General features: G+C 33.3%; 1 protein-coding gene and 1 long non-coding RNA gene across 3 annotated transcripts in view; one reads left to right on the forward strand and one right to left on the reverse strand.

The window, feature by feature from the left end:
- The window catches only part of LOC138856276 (uncharacterized), a 534,605-nt gene that overhangs the window by 496,376 nt on the left and 24,978 nt on the right, over window positions 1-13,251 (reverse strand). The window lies entirely within an intron of this gene.
- The window catches only part of LOC106619160 (uncharacterized), a 64,287-nt gene that overhangs the window by 20,245 nt on the left and 30,791 nt on the right, over window positions 1-13,251 (forward strand). Inside the window, exon 11 of one of the 2 annotated variants that reach the window (XM_070106778.1) lies at window positions 2,885-2,906. The exons of the other annotated variant lie outside the window; for it this stretch is intronic. The gene's annotated coding sequence lies outside the window, so the exon portion shown is untranslated. Of the gene's footprint in view, window positions 1-2,884; window positions 2,907-13,251 lie in introns of those variants that run through there. 2 annotated transcript variants of the gene reach the window in all.

The following is a 13,251-nucleotide window of genomic DNA, read 5'->3' on the forward strand; positions in this document are numbered from 1 at the left end:
ACTGATGTAAACAAACGTATGTAAACGTAAGTTTTCATCTCTCTTTAACACATGGGTATTCAGAATTGATTCACTATATATCTATACTGCTCACTCTCATGTATTTTTCTGAGTCATTGCTGACCATAAATCCGTCATAGCTGAAAATTGTCAGTTATGACTGAAACGCTATCAGAAGTAAAAAATTCTTTTGAGCAGTAGATAATGTAATTTTTATTTCTTTGATAAATTTCAAACTTTTAATCAAAATTAGTTATAATAAAATATAATTTACTTAAATATAAAAAGGAATGCAACAACAAATAATAATAAAATATGAAAATATAAAAATAAATTTTCACTTGATGCCATCTCCTCCTCTCAATAGCTCTGCGTACGTCTTTCTCCAATCAGTGGATAGTTCTGAATTTAAAAATGCAAATGTAAATTAACAGTACTGACATATCAAATGTGAGTGTATTGGTGAACCCATCAGCGGTTTCTTGTAAGGTACGTTTAGGCCAATTATGGAATGTAAACAAATTGCCAACTGACATTTAGGGCTGGCAAAATATGTCTTCAAATAATATCGATTAAACTAGAGCAGGCACCGATTATAATGAGTGGAATGTAAGTTTTCAAGGGGTTTTCAGCGAAAACTGTGTTTTCGTTTGACAGATTTTGTATGGATGAAAACACAAGTTTTCGCGTGAAAACCCTTGTTAAAAGCAAAAAATGACTATAGTTTTGTCCTCGTCGGCGGTTTTGTTGCGGTAGACTGAATGGTGGCTTAGCCCACGCATAAGAAATAAAACTCAGAGAAATTTAATAATTTGATTATAAAATAAAACGTGAATAACTTTATTCTAGATATAAAAAGAACACATTAGTTTTAGCAGAAATAGTAACCGACCGTCACGCAACCGCAGCAGTCACCGAAACGTCTCATTTTCGGAAGTTGAATTAAAAAAAGATTGACTTTTACGCTGTTGTGTTACATTCTACCTCATGCACTCATTGTTGAACGAGGAAAAGTGGGACGCTTTACGTGACTATATACTTTCAAAAGTATCGATATAATTGACAAAAATACATCGATATATCGATGTACATATATCGGAAGGTCAAAAACACCTGTTTTATTCAATGTATCGAAAAGCAAACATCGATGTTTTTGTTTGCATCCCTATTCTAAAATTTCTTGTAAAACTTACGCACTTTAAATTTCATTTGCATCGCTCCTACTGGAATATGACATTTTCGTTGCGTTAAAAACCACTAGATCCTCTCCCAACTAGATCCCCCTAGATTGCCACTAAAAATTCCCTAGATCAGAAAAAAATCCCCTTACTTAAATAAATTTAAAATTATTATTGAATCAAGAACCTTACTATTAAAAATATTTAATTCAATATAAAATATTTATTTATTTTACTATACATAAAAATTTTGCAATATATCAAGATTCTTAGGTACTCTTTTTTGTACTTCACAGCATAAAGTGATTAAAAAAAGTTTAAACCTTTATTTCATTCCAAATATTTTATTATTAAATTTTTGTGATACTAAATTTTGCTGTTGCTTATCGGTCAAATGTTTCATGGCTTTAATGTGAGCATCGGCGCAAGCTTTTGTTACCGCATACCCAAAATTCATATGAATAACAGCCATAACATGCTCCTGGAAATTATAACCTGAAAGTTCTTTTTTATTCATCTTTGCTAGTTCAAATGATCTGCAAAATGTTATGCAATAGCTCATTTAAATCTTCAAAAAGTTTCAAACATTCAACTTGGTCTTTTTGAAATAGTTCATTTACACTGGTTATTTTTTAAGTAGACTCTCGAAAACGTTAAATAAATGAAATTCTTATCATCTTCGAACATGTTGTATAATTGTTCAGCAGTATAAGAAAGTTCATATTGTTTAGAAATTTTGAAGTGTTTTTTTAAGTTGTTCCCACTGTTCTAAAATTTTAGAAAGAGCAGAAGTGCGAGCAAACCATCTTGTTCCTGATAATCTGGCAATTTTAGTCGGCTCTCTCTTTTTTTCAGTCATCGCCTTCTACAATACTTGATACTCGATTTGTCTCCTGCTGCTAAGTGAAAACCAGTTATAACTCTTTTTGATTAAAAAGTCGCAATCGCTGTTGATTCATCTATTATCGCCGAGTAATGTGAATCGCCAATATCTTCAATTAATTCTTGAAGCATACAAGGAGCGATAACATTTAATACGAGTAATGTACACTTTGTGCGATGTAAATTAATATTACTCAAAATCTGACTTGATTTATCCAAGCATTTTATTAATATTCTATATATTTCTAATTCCAACAACTTAACACTTATTGCTCGTTATTCGAACAGGCAACTTCTTGCTTATATCTTAATTGCTCTCAACACGACAATACTCTAACTGGAACTGTATTTGCTGCACAATCCGGCAGCCCTTATATAGTAAATCTGTAACAAAACATTGCTTCTAGAATATTCTGGCAACTACGAATTCGCTAACTAGTAGCTTCTGGCAATTGGTCGTCTATTCGGTTTTGTTCTATCATCCGTTTTCGTCACAATATTATTTCCTATGCAATTTATGAATATTATATAATTTGATTTTTTTTTATAGTTTTAGATGAAGAAGTTGTTTAAAGGATACACTGTCAATGAATAATAACCTTTAAACATTTATTTATTTGATTATTGAAAAAAAAAAAACAAATTCCGTATTTAATTTTAAGCATGTACTTTATTAATAATTAATAACTTTTTAATAGATTACTTATAATTTCTCTTGAAATTTTTCTTCCATCTTCTATCTCATTGCACCTTCTAAATTTAAGATAATGAAAATCCCCTAAACGAATCCCCTAACAAAATCTTTCCCCTAAATTTTCTACTAGGGCGCCAAAACTCCACCAAATTAAGGGGAAAATCCTCTAATCTGGTAACACTGCTTGTAGTGCTGACTACCTGGGATATGGGGAAACTTTACTATACCATCCCATAATTTGAAGGTTAAGATCACGAATATATACAATTATTGCCGACGAAAACTTATAATTTTCGAGATATTTGAGACTATCAGAAAAAGCGTTTGGACAGTTGCAATTAAAAACCGGGACTTTCTTGGACAAAAAAATTTTCGATAAATTTAATAGAAGCAACAATCTTCGGTGGTAAATTCAAAGGTGACGACGTACTAATAGCGCGAATACCAATGCTTTCCAACGATTTTCCATTCGAGTTCAAGAGGTACAGTTTCCTTTGCGTCTTCCATTTAATAAAGCTCAAGGGCAAATTTAACAATAGCTGACTTATATTACGAAAATTAATGCTTTTCTAACGGACAATTGTACGTGGCTTGCTACCGTGTCAGCACACCAAAAAATTTGTTCGTTTATGCTCCAAACAACAAAACATTGGCATTAGAATGAATTGATGGAAAAGAAGTGAGTTCCTACGGCCTGCGTTTCTTGTAAAAGTGCTCCATTTAGATTTTTTTTTTTTTGTTTCTTTAGGAGGAAGAGCTTAGAGTGGTTTAATTTTTTTTAAGAGGAAGAATTTAAGTTTTTTTTTGTTTTCTATACATAAATATATAATATACATGAGACAATTAGATTTTTTTTTTTTTTGTTTCTTTAGGAGGAAGAGCTTAGAGTGGTTTAATTTTTTTTAAGAGGAAGAATTTAAGTTTTTTTTTGTTTTCTATACATAAATATATAATATACATGAGACAAATTACAAAGTCAGTTCCATCTATATTTGTTATTGCTTTTAGCAGCCAGAAGCATTTTGTACCATTTGTTATTTTTAATAAATCAATAAATGAATTACAACTTTTATCAAAAATAATAAAAAAGTCTAATTATTAGTTCTGATTTTATAAGATCTAGCAACATACGATTACTTTCTTAAGTATAAAACTTGTTTAACAGCCTGAATACTTTCTCACAATAAGCGTTGCTGATTGGTATTGAAAACGCAAAAGATACTTTTTTTTTAAATTTTGAATGTCGTTTACTTTGTGTTTCCTGGCAATGTCTGCGGTGTTTCTTCCATTGCTTAAACTATTTAAAATCAGTAGCTTTAGAGTTGCAATTCACATAGCATCTACAAAACATATTATCTATAAAAAAAATTAAAAAACAAAATCAAAATGAACACGCTTAAAAAGTAAAACCGCATTTAAAGAGCAACGGGGAACTGTAGAAAACTCCGTATATTTGCCTGTTAATATCGGGCTTTTTTGTTTAATATTGTACAATTCCGTCTTTAACAACTCACTAGTTTCTTTATTCAAAAATTCCTTATCCGCTGTTAAAATTTTGCCGTTTGGATGTTTTTTATTCAATGGTCAGGACAGCAATCCAACACACCTCAACGTTGGTTTTGCATATCCGGCGTTAACCAGAAAGTTTTTAAAAAAGATCAAAACATAACGCTTTGAATATGATGAGTAACTAAACTGATATCTCTTTATTAAACTTCCTTTAATATATTATTCTCTTATTTATCTAAAGTGTCAATTACTTTTGCGTTAAGTGTTCTTTGCTTATGATTACTAATAAATTTTGTTTACTTAATTGCTAAGTGGTTTGTGATATTGGTGGTGTTAACTTGCATGCAAATTAACTTCCTTCCTTATGAAGTGTTAAAAAATATAGTTTTCCTCAAACGCGCGGAAGAAATCAAATATGATAGTTTGAGTGATCCTGATGAATAACTGATCTCTTAATTTCAATTCACTCTTATTTATACAATTTTCTTATTTGGTTAATTCTTACAATAAGTGTCAGTTACAATATTCGCTTATTCAGTAATTGGTTTTATTGTTTACATTTTATGGGTGGTCTTAGCTTAATGAAAAATAATATTGATTACTTAAATAAGCAAAGATGCTTATTAAGAAGCTGTATTATTGTTAAGTGCAAAGATACAGTTTTGTTTATTGATTAAGACAAGCTCTGTCAAATATCTTTTACCACGGGTGGGGAAAATAAATGATAGACAAGTCTTCTATGAGAAATATTTCATTCTAATTTTATTTTATGAAATGTATGGCTTATATACTATTTACAAATCTTACTATCTAATTAAATGTATATATGTGTATATGTGTATGTGGCATGCACACCACATAGGGTTGTTTTTAAGTACAACTCAATACATGTGTGTATTTATGCTACATGTTATGGAATTGTTTTTAAGTGCACAGTGCACTTGTGTAATCAATTGCCTAAATATATATCTTAGGTCTACAAGTTATCATATGAGTGTATATTGGTTTATGTGTTTGCTTATGTATGTATGTATGCCTGTTAAATATATTTGAGCATACATATTTAGGATTAGTGGACTGTATATTTTAACATGTTTCTTATCTTAATATGTAAAATAATAAAACTAAATTTATTGCTACACGCGGTCTAAGTGGGGCCCTTGTGGTCCTAACGCACATGTTCATTTTTGAACATACTCCCGGGCGACAAAGTGACGGCTGGAAAGATGCCCGCAGCATGTAGTCGTGTCATGTTCGTCAACTAAGTGACGTCGTAGCTGGTGGCTGCATATTCGTCTTTCTGCCATTTAAATCTTAACATATCAAATAACATTTCACGATGACTATGCGCCTTCCTGTGTTGTATTAGTGATAATATACTTGTAACTATTTCTTTATATTTGTCGCAAAGGTATTCTGTCGGTCTTCTCTCTCTCTCATCAGACGGCGGTGTACCCTTGATTTTACCCTTCTTTATTTGTGACTGACCATACTCCTCTTCACTGCTTGGCGGACGTCTCTTTTTGATTGTAGCACCAAACTTAAAATCATCTAAGCCATCTTAATTTGTTATGCCTCCATCGTCGGAGACTATAATTTCCACATCTTCATTTGGCTTTTCATCAGGAGGATCAGGATCCAATGTTGCGTCTATGACAAAATAACCAGCCTCCCTAATTCTTCCAAAGTGAGGACTCTCCGGGGAAATAAAATGCCACTTGATGTCTTCTCTTTCTACAGTTGGTGTAATCGCTCGTTCTTTCTTTGCTTTTGCATCAATTTCAACATCCATTTTTGGAAATTTTAAATATGAAAAAATCTTCATAAATAACTTGAGCTGCATCGTCAAATGTATTTTCCTTCTCAGAGGTAATATTTTCTAAGCGTAGTTTCTCAAAGGTAATATCTTCCACGCGTGGCTCGCCTTCCTTGATTTCGGGCTCTTCTTCTTGTAATCTTTTTTTACAATTTTCAAGCGCCTTGTAATATTCCGCAATAATTTCAAGGTACAATTCGTCAACTTCAAGAGAGAAAATTCTCTCTACGTACTTTGTGTAAAAAATGTCCATTTGAAAATATACAATTTTCAAAAGCTTGATGTGATTACTTTTTATTATTTTATTGTTTACAACATCCATAACTTTTCTGAGGTATTGAATTTTACTCTCGAAAATGGAGATCAGCACGGTATCCGATTCTAATCGAGCATCTTGACTTTGTTTCATCATGACAACACTGCGTTTAGTTCCTTTCTAAAACGGCTTATGTGATCAATTAAAAACTGCGGAATATACACCCGTCTAATTATTTTTATTATTATTAAATTTGCCTGTATTTTTAACAGGGCTTTTTAAGCCTGTGTAAATTACAGGGCTTTTGTTTTGGCCTGTTTTGTAAATACAGGTCTTTGTTTTTGTTGCCTGTATGTATTAGGACTTATAATTTTTGGTTTGTAAGACCAAATGTATAATTGCCTGTATGCTTTATCATACAGGACTTTTTAATTTGCCTTGAGCTCTATCCGGTTCGAAGGACCAATTTTTTTTTTTTTTTTTTTTTGTCATGGATATTCTATGTTAGATCCAGAACCTTGAGCGAACAATGGACCCTTGCAGAAACTGCCAATGGAACCGGGTCTGGCACCGATTATGTTTGCCTGGACTTGAGTGAAAAATCTTTTCATATCCTCTGTGGGTTTCCCTCCAATCTTGTCATACCATGAAAACCAATCTAATGGATCTCTGCCAGCTGGAGGACTGTCATCAGAAATATCTGCAGCATCAGGTGCAGAAGCTCCTACCGTTTCTGTAACTCCAGATTTTGCGTACGAGTCTAGTCCTGCCTGTAACCTATGATCTCCTTCCTTCATGAATTGTATCTTGCGCTCAGTCCTTGTTGCAAATACGTATCCCACTAATTGAGCATTCGACAAAACATCGGTGATTTGAGAGTCCAGAAGCATTCGAGCGTTATGGCTTCGAACCTGGGTCATCATTGTACCTATGATATTCCCAAAGAAATGCATAGCAGGATTTATCCTAGCGGAGTAGGCACTCTTGACACAGAGCCCAAAATCTACTTGATAAGGAAAGTAAGAATATTGTGATCCATATTCTTCACCCTCTTTAAACATTCTCATGGCTTCATCTGCTAATGATTCATTGAAAATCCACAAAAGTAAGTCGCCCTGGTTTGTAAGTCCAATTAGAGATGATGCATAGTTGTAAGTTAAAAGAGCTGCACAATCTTTAAATCGAGATCCAATGGTTCCGGTCCGGAGATAGGCCCTTTCATTTTGGTCAAACCTGAAGAAAAACATATCTATCATAGCGATTAGCTTTCTATACTCTCCAGAGGAAACCCATCCTCTATGGTTGTTGAATATCATATTCAGAAACACAGTGTCATCCATCCCTTTAGTCCTTGCCATGTTTGTTAGATTGCTCACTAATCCTCTCTTGTATGTTTCATCTGTTGCGCGTTCAACTCGATAGACGCCTGATATAACAAGCATTAGCCATCCATCATCTGCTTTACTGGCAGAAGATGTCATTGTCTCACCCTCTATACTATACACAGTATCCTTTACATGGACGAGAGATAATGGTGTTATTTCCGAATCGTCGGCTATGACTTGCTCATACGAATCCCATTTTCCATTGACTCTTTCTTTGACATCCTCCAGCACTCTACAAGCATAGTCTATTGCAACATTTACACTTAGTGTCTTCCCTATTGATGCTAAAACGACTTTTCGTAATTCTTCCATAGGGAGTGCATATTTTGGTCGTGCAAAGGTTGGTTTTTTAGATTCTTTTAAAAACCAGTCAGATGGGTACGTTGATGTTTTTTCTTCTCCAATTTTATCAACTTGCACTGGTTTATTGGATTTCAATGATACATATCTTCCGCTTGATGTAGACATTTTGAGATTGAAAAAAACTGTATTATTAACATTTATAATTAGCGTAAAGCTACTGTGTGGAGGCTGCCGTTAAATCCGCCCTCTCTAAGATTCAATATCATTTTTCGATAGGTTATTTATTTTATCCAAAATAGCGTTATACAAGTATGATATTTTTTGATATTCTAAATTTCTATTTATTTTAGAAGTTTTATAAGATTTTTCTAAATTTTGCAATCCTATAAATTATGTATATTAACAAAATTACAAGTATGTACTATAAAAATGAATGATTTTTAAGAACTTTCATTCGTTCAGCTAAAATATTTATGTTTTCAAGTTTCATTTCTTTATTTTTGTCTTTGATTTTTTTACATTTACCTTTTTTCTGGACAAAATATCTGATAGGCAAGTATTTATTATTAATTTTACAATAGGTGTTTATCATTTCTTTTTTAAAATTTTTTATATTAATATATTCTTTTTTGCATTTTGCAATTTCTTTGCCAATTACTAATATACCGTCTTCTTGTGTGATTGCTCTTACTTCATAGTATTTGCAATCTTTTATACTTTTTTTGGATACTTAATATATAATATATGTAATTGTTACATCTTTATTTTGTAATATCTTAATTAGAAATGTCCATTAAATCAGTTATAGCCAATCGTCCGTGTTCATTTTGAAATCGCTTCAACTTTATGCGGATTCGTTTTGATTACATCTTTTGCAACTTTATATCCCAAAAATTCGACTTTATTTTCAAAAAATGTTGACTTTTCTAATGATACTTTCATATTCGATTTTTTAAGTATGTTGATTACTTGATTCAAATGTTTTATATGATCGACTAAGTTGCGTGAAAAACAATTATAACATCAATGTATACATGACAGAATTTTCCAATAAAAACCTTAATACATTATCCGTTACTCGTTGGAAAATACTTGGTGCTTTCTTTAAACCAAATGAAATTCTTAAAAATTTCGTATAGTTACGCCACTATCCGATCCGTAAGTCATTATCGTTTTATTAATAAGTAGAGTTAATTTTTCATGGATAATATGAGCTGGTCGCTTGTCCGCGTAAGCAAAATCGAGTCGTGCCAAAATGGCATCGAAATTAAGAACCGTTCCGTGATTGGATAAAATGTCGTTAGTATCGTTTGTAATTTAATTTTTTAGTATAGTTAATGCAGCAAAATATCTACGGCTGCCCCTTACAAATAAGCTCATTGCGTTATTGACTGATTCCCTCCAGCTAACGTATTTAATTTGTTTTCCATTAAATTATGGTAGTGACTTGACCACCTCAAGTGACTCATCACAATTGATATGTGGATCGATCACTTCTTTTTTAATCAACGACTGTAGTGGACTGTGTTAAATCCATTAGTTGCCTTCGCAACTCCTCTACCTCCAATCTAAGAGAAACATTTGTTGCAATTATTAGTCTAGCAACAAGATTTCTCACTATTTAGAGCCATTTGTTATTATTTTAGTTGCCCTGCAATGATTACAATAATACAGCTTTTCGTATTTTAGTGTACTTGAATTATTTCTCATTTAAAAAAAAGGGAAAACTTTAGTATAGCGTCCCAGGCTTTCGGGGATAAAATGGGTATGGGCGGATAGAGGAGATCCTCCAGCTCAAGATATAGCCGCGGGAAACCTATAGTTTTCGAGATATTTGGGTTTAAAGTTCAAAATTTCGACTATTTAAAGAACGTATTTTATCGTTTTAGAATGAATTATACACTTATATTTTTCACTTTTATATCCACTAACACTTCACTAATTCGTTTTAACACATTTTTTTAAATTATATCATCCAAAAATAGCTTTCTTTCTAAAATTAAATTATTCATCAATTTTAGTGATTTTGACAATAACGAAAGGGTTGCAAAATGTCAAATAACCAGTGTTACCTTATCGACATCTTTTGTAAGTGAACTGAAAGAAATGAAAACAGATTATACCCCAATTACAGGAATTCAAAACCTAGAAAAATAAAAAATTAAGAAATTATTTCCATAAAATAAAACAATTTTTTATGGCCTGTAGGTGTGTATTATTGCTTCAATTAATTTCACAAAAGGATCCTCATGCTTATTTGCTATATTTTTTCGCCACACATATTCAATAATGAGATCGGCAAAATTTTCTGGATTGTTGTAATTATCCTTGGCGAAAAATCTTTTCATTACCCGCCACTGGGATTCTATTCGTTGGGTATGCGTCCCGTATTCCGCAACGAACGGTTGTTTACCCGACGGTGCTCATACCCGTGAGTTGTTAAACAATCATACGCCTTCCAACAATCGGTACAAATGATTGTGCCGGGCGCAACGTGTTTCTCAATCAGGGGTATGAGTACCTCAGCAGACTTGACATTGTCAGGACATACCTCTAACCGCAAGTCCTCACTGCCATCTTCCAACATTCCCAACACCCAGTGACCTTCCACCCTCCTGCCTGAAATAAGAAAAATATATAAGTAATTATGTATTATTGTTTATTTTTAATATTACCTTTGTTGTATTTCTCTTTCCAAATTTGCTTTCGTCAATTTGGACTTTTTTCCTAGGGCCACCAATTTTACCCAACTTCTCCTGTCGCATATGGTAGCGCTGGATAAAATCGGTTTCCTGACAATGCTATTTTTACGCACCTCCTCATGCGACCAATGCGACGAAAAGAAAAACATAAGGTAAAATATCTGGTTTAAGGGCAAATGTGCCTACGATACTAGTCCCCGCCATTGACAATACCATCGGGATCTTATGCATCCTGCAAATCCTTTTCGTTAGTATGAGCCCTTGCTCTTAAGCAAAGGCTATGCAGCTCTCCTTTGTTTCGAATGTTTGGAAAACTTTCCTCACGTTACACATTTCCTTCAACTCTGCCACTGTTAGAACATTAGTTCTGCGCATCACGCCACGGCTGGTCGATTGTTCATCAATATCTAAATATTATTATTAATAAATATTTAAAAAAATATTAAAAAGTATAAAACCTTACTTGTTGAAATTCCACTCATTTTTAAAATAAAAACTTGAATAATAACTTTTTTAACACAAATAATGTATTCTTTTCCACAATTCCCACTAAAAGCGTTTGAATTTTATTTGCCAAACTTTGGAACTCTTTTTTGCGTTGGCGGCCTTCGGCCGCGCTTCAAAAAAAATAACCCTGGTCGATCCAACACCGGGGTATACACAAGTTTTTTCGCGCAGAAATTTCTTTTGCGTTGGCGGCCTTCGGCCGCGCTTCAAAAAAAATAACCCTGGTCGGTCCAACACCTGGGTTTATCAAAAGAAGGAAACTAAAAGATTTATTAGTGTCTATCAACAATAATGATTCCTGTATTTAGGGTATAATCTCTCTTTTTATTTTATTTTTCTTCGTTTGCAAAATAAGTTAGTATGGCAACACTGGTTATTTGACATTTACAACCATCTTGTTATTGTGAAAATCACAAAAATTGAAGAATAATTAAAATATCGAAATAAAACTATTTTTTATGATATAATATAAAAAAAATGTGTAAAAACGAATTAGTGAAGTGTTAGTGGATATAAAAGTGAAAAATATAAGTGTAATTCATTCTAAAACGAAAAAATACGTTCTTTAATAGTCGAAATTCTTGATCCGGAGGATCTCCTCTATCCGCCCATACCCATTTTATCCCCGAAAGCCTGGGACGTTATTCTAAAGCCGACCCAAGAAAAAAAATATTTTCTTCTATGTTTTCATCTTTTAAGATTTTTGAAATTTTATTACTTTTTTGTTGTTTGAGGCATCTGTCATTTGTCAAGGTTTTGGACATATAGTTTCTTTATTTTATTTATTAAAACTTTCAAAGTTTTGGACATACAGTTTTTTAATATACCTATATATTTATACTCTCGCAACCTGTTGCTACAGAGTATAATAGTTTTGTTCACCTAACGGTTGTTTGTATCACCTAAAACTAATCGAGTTAGATATAGGGTTATACCTTCTGCTCAAATATAAACGAGACTGGCTCAAACAACAAAAACGGTTAATTATTCTTCAATATTTATTTTATCCCCTTCAACACATATGCCACCTTTTTTTCCAATCTTCATAACACTTCTGGTAGGCCGCTTTACGTATGGCTTTCAGTTCCTTCTTCCAATTCTCTTTTATGACGTCAATCGACTGAAAATGCTTTCCACGAAGCGGCAATTTGAGTTTAGGGAAAAGAAAAAGGTCACACGGTGCCATGTCGGGTGAATACGGTGTTTGCGGAACAATATTTACGTTGTTTTTGGTCAAATAATCGCGTACAAGGCGAGACGTATGAGCTGGATTTTGGAACAAGTCGAGCAGACACACGTCTCATGCCCAAAACATCGTGAATAATGCTATGAGCGGATCCATTTGATATGTTGAGCTCACTAGCAATCTCTTTCAGTCACACGACGATTTTCCAACACAATTTTCTTTACTTTTTCGACGTTTTCTTCGTTTATTGACGTTGCTGGACGACGATCATGGGGCAAGTTCTCCAGCGATGTACGGCCGTCCTTGAACGACTTATACCAATCAAAATTAAGTGCACGTGATAGGCAAGACTCCCCATATGCCTTCTGCAACATTTTCATTGCGTCTGTCGCACTTATTCCATTGGAATAACAAAATTTCAAACAAACACTTTTTGCTCAACGTTAATTTCCATAGTAAAATTCGAAAAACACACTCGAGGTTGACTTGTTTATAGTGCCTTAAAAAAAAAACTATGTGACAGATCGCGCTCAAATTTGACATGTAAACATATAACAGTTCTGCCAACCTAAGCAAAAAAAAGTATGGCCTAATGTCATGTCCTTGTCGAGTTATGGATAAAGTCTCGTTTTGCGTTGAGCAGAAGGTATATATATAAATGATCAGGATGAAGAGACGAGTTGAAATCCGGGTGACTGTCTGTCCGTCCGTCTGTCCGTCCGTCCGTCTGTCTGTCCGTCCGTCCGTCCGTGCAAGCTCTAACTTGAGTAAAAATTGAGATATCTTTATGAAACATGGTAGACATGTTTCTTGGTACCGTGAGACGGTTGGTA

Source organism: Bactrocera oleae, chromosome 3 (assembly GCF_042242935.1).
Source record: "Bactrocera oleae isolate idBacOlea1 chromosome 3, idBacOlea1, whole genome shotgun sequence".
NCBI lineage: Eukaryota > Metazoa > Arthropoda > Insecta > Diptera > Tephritidae > Bactrocera > Bactrocera oleae.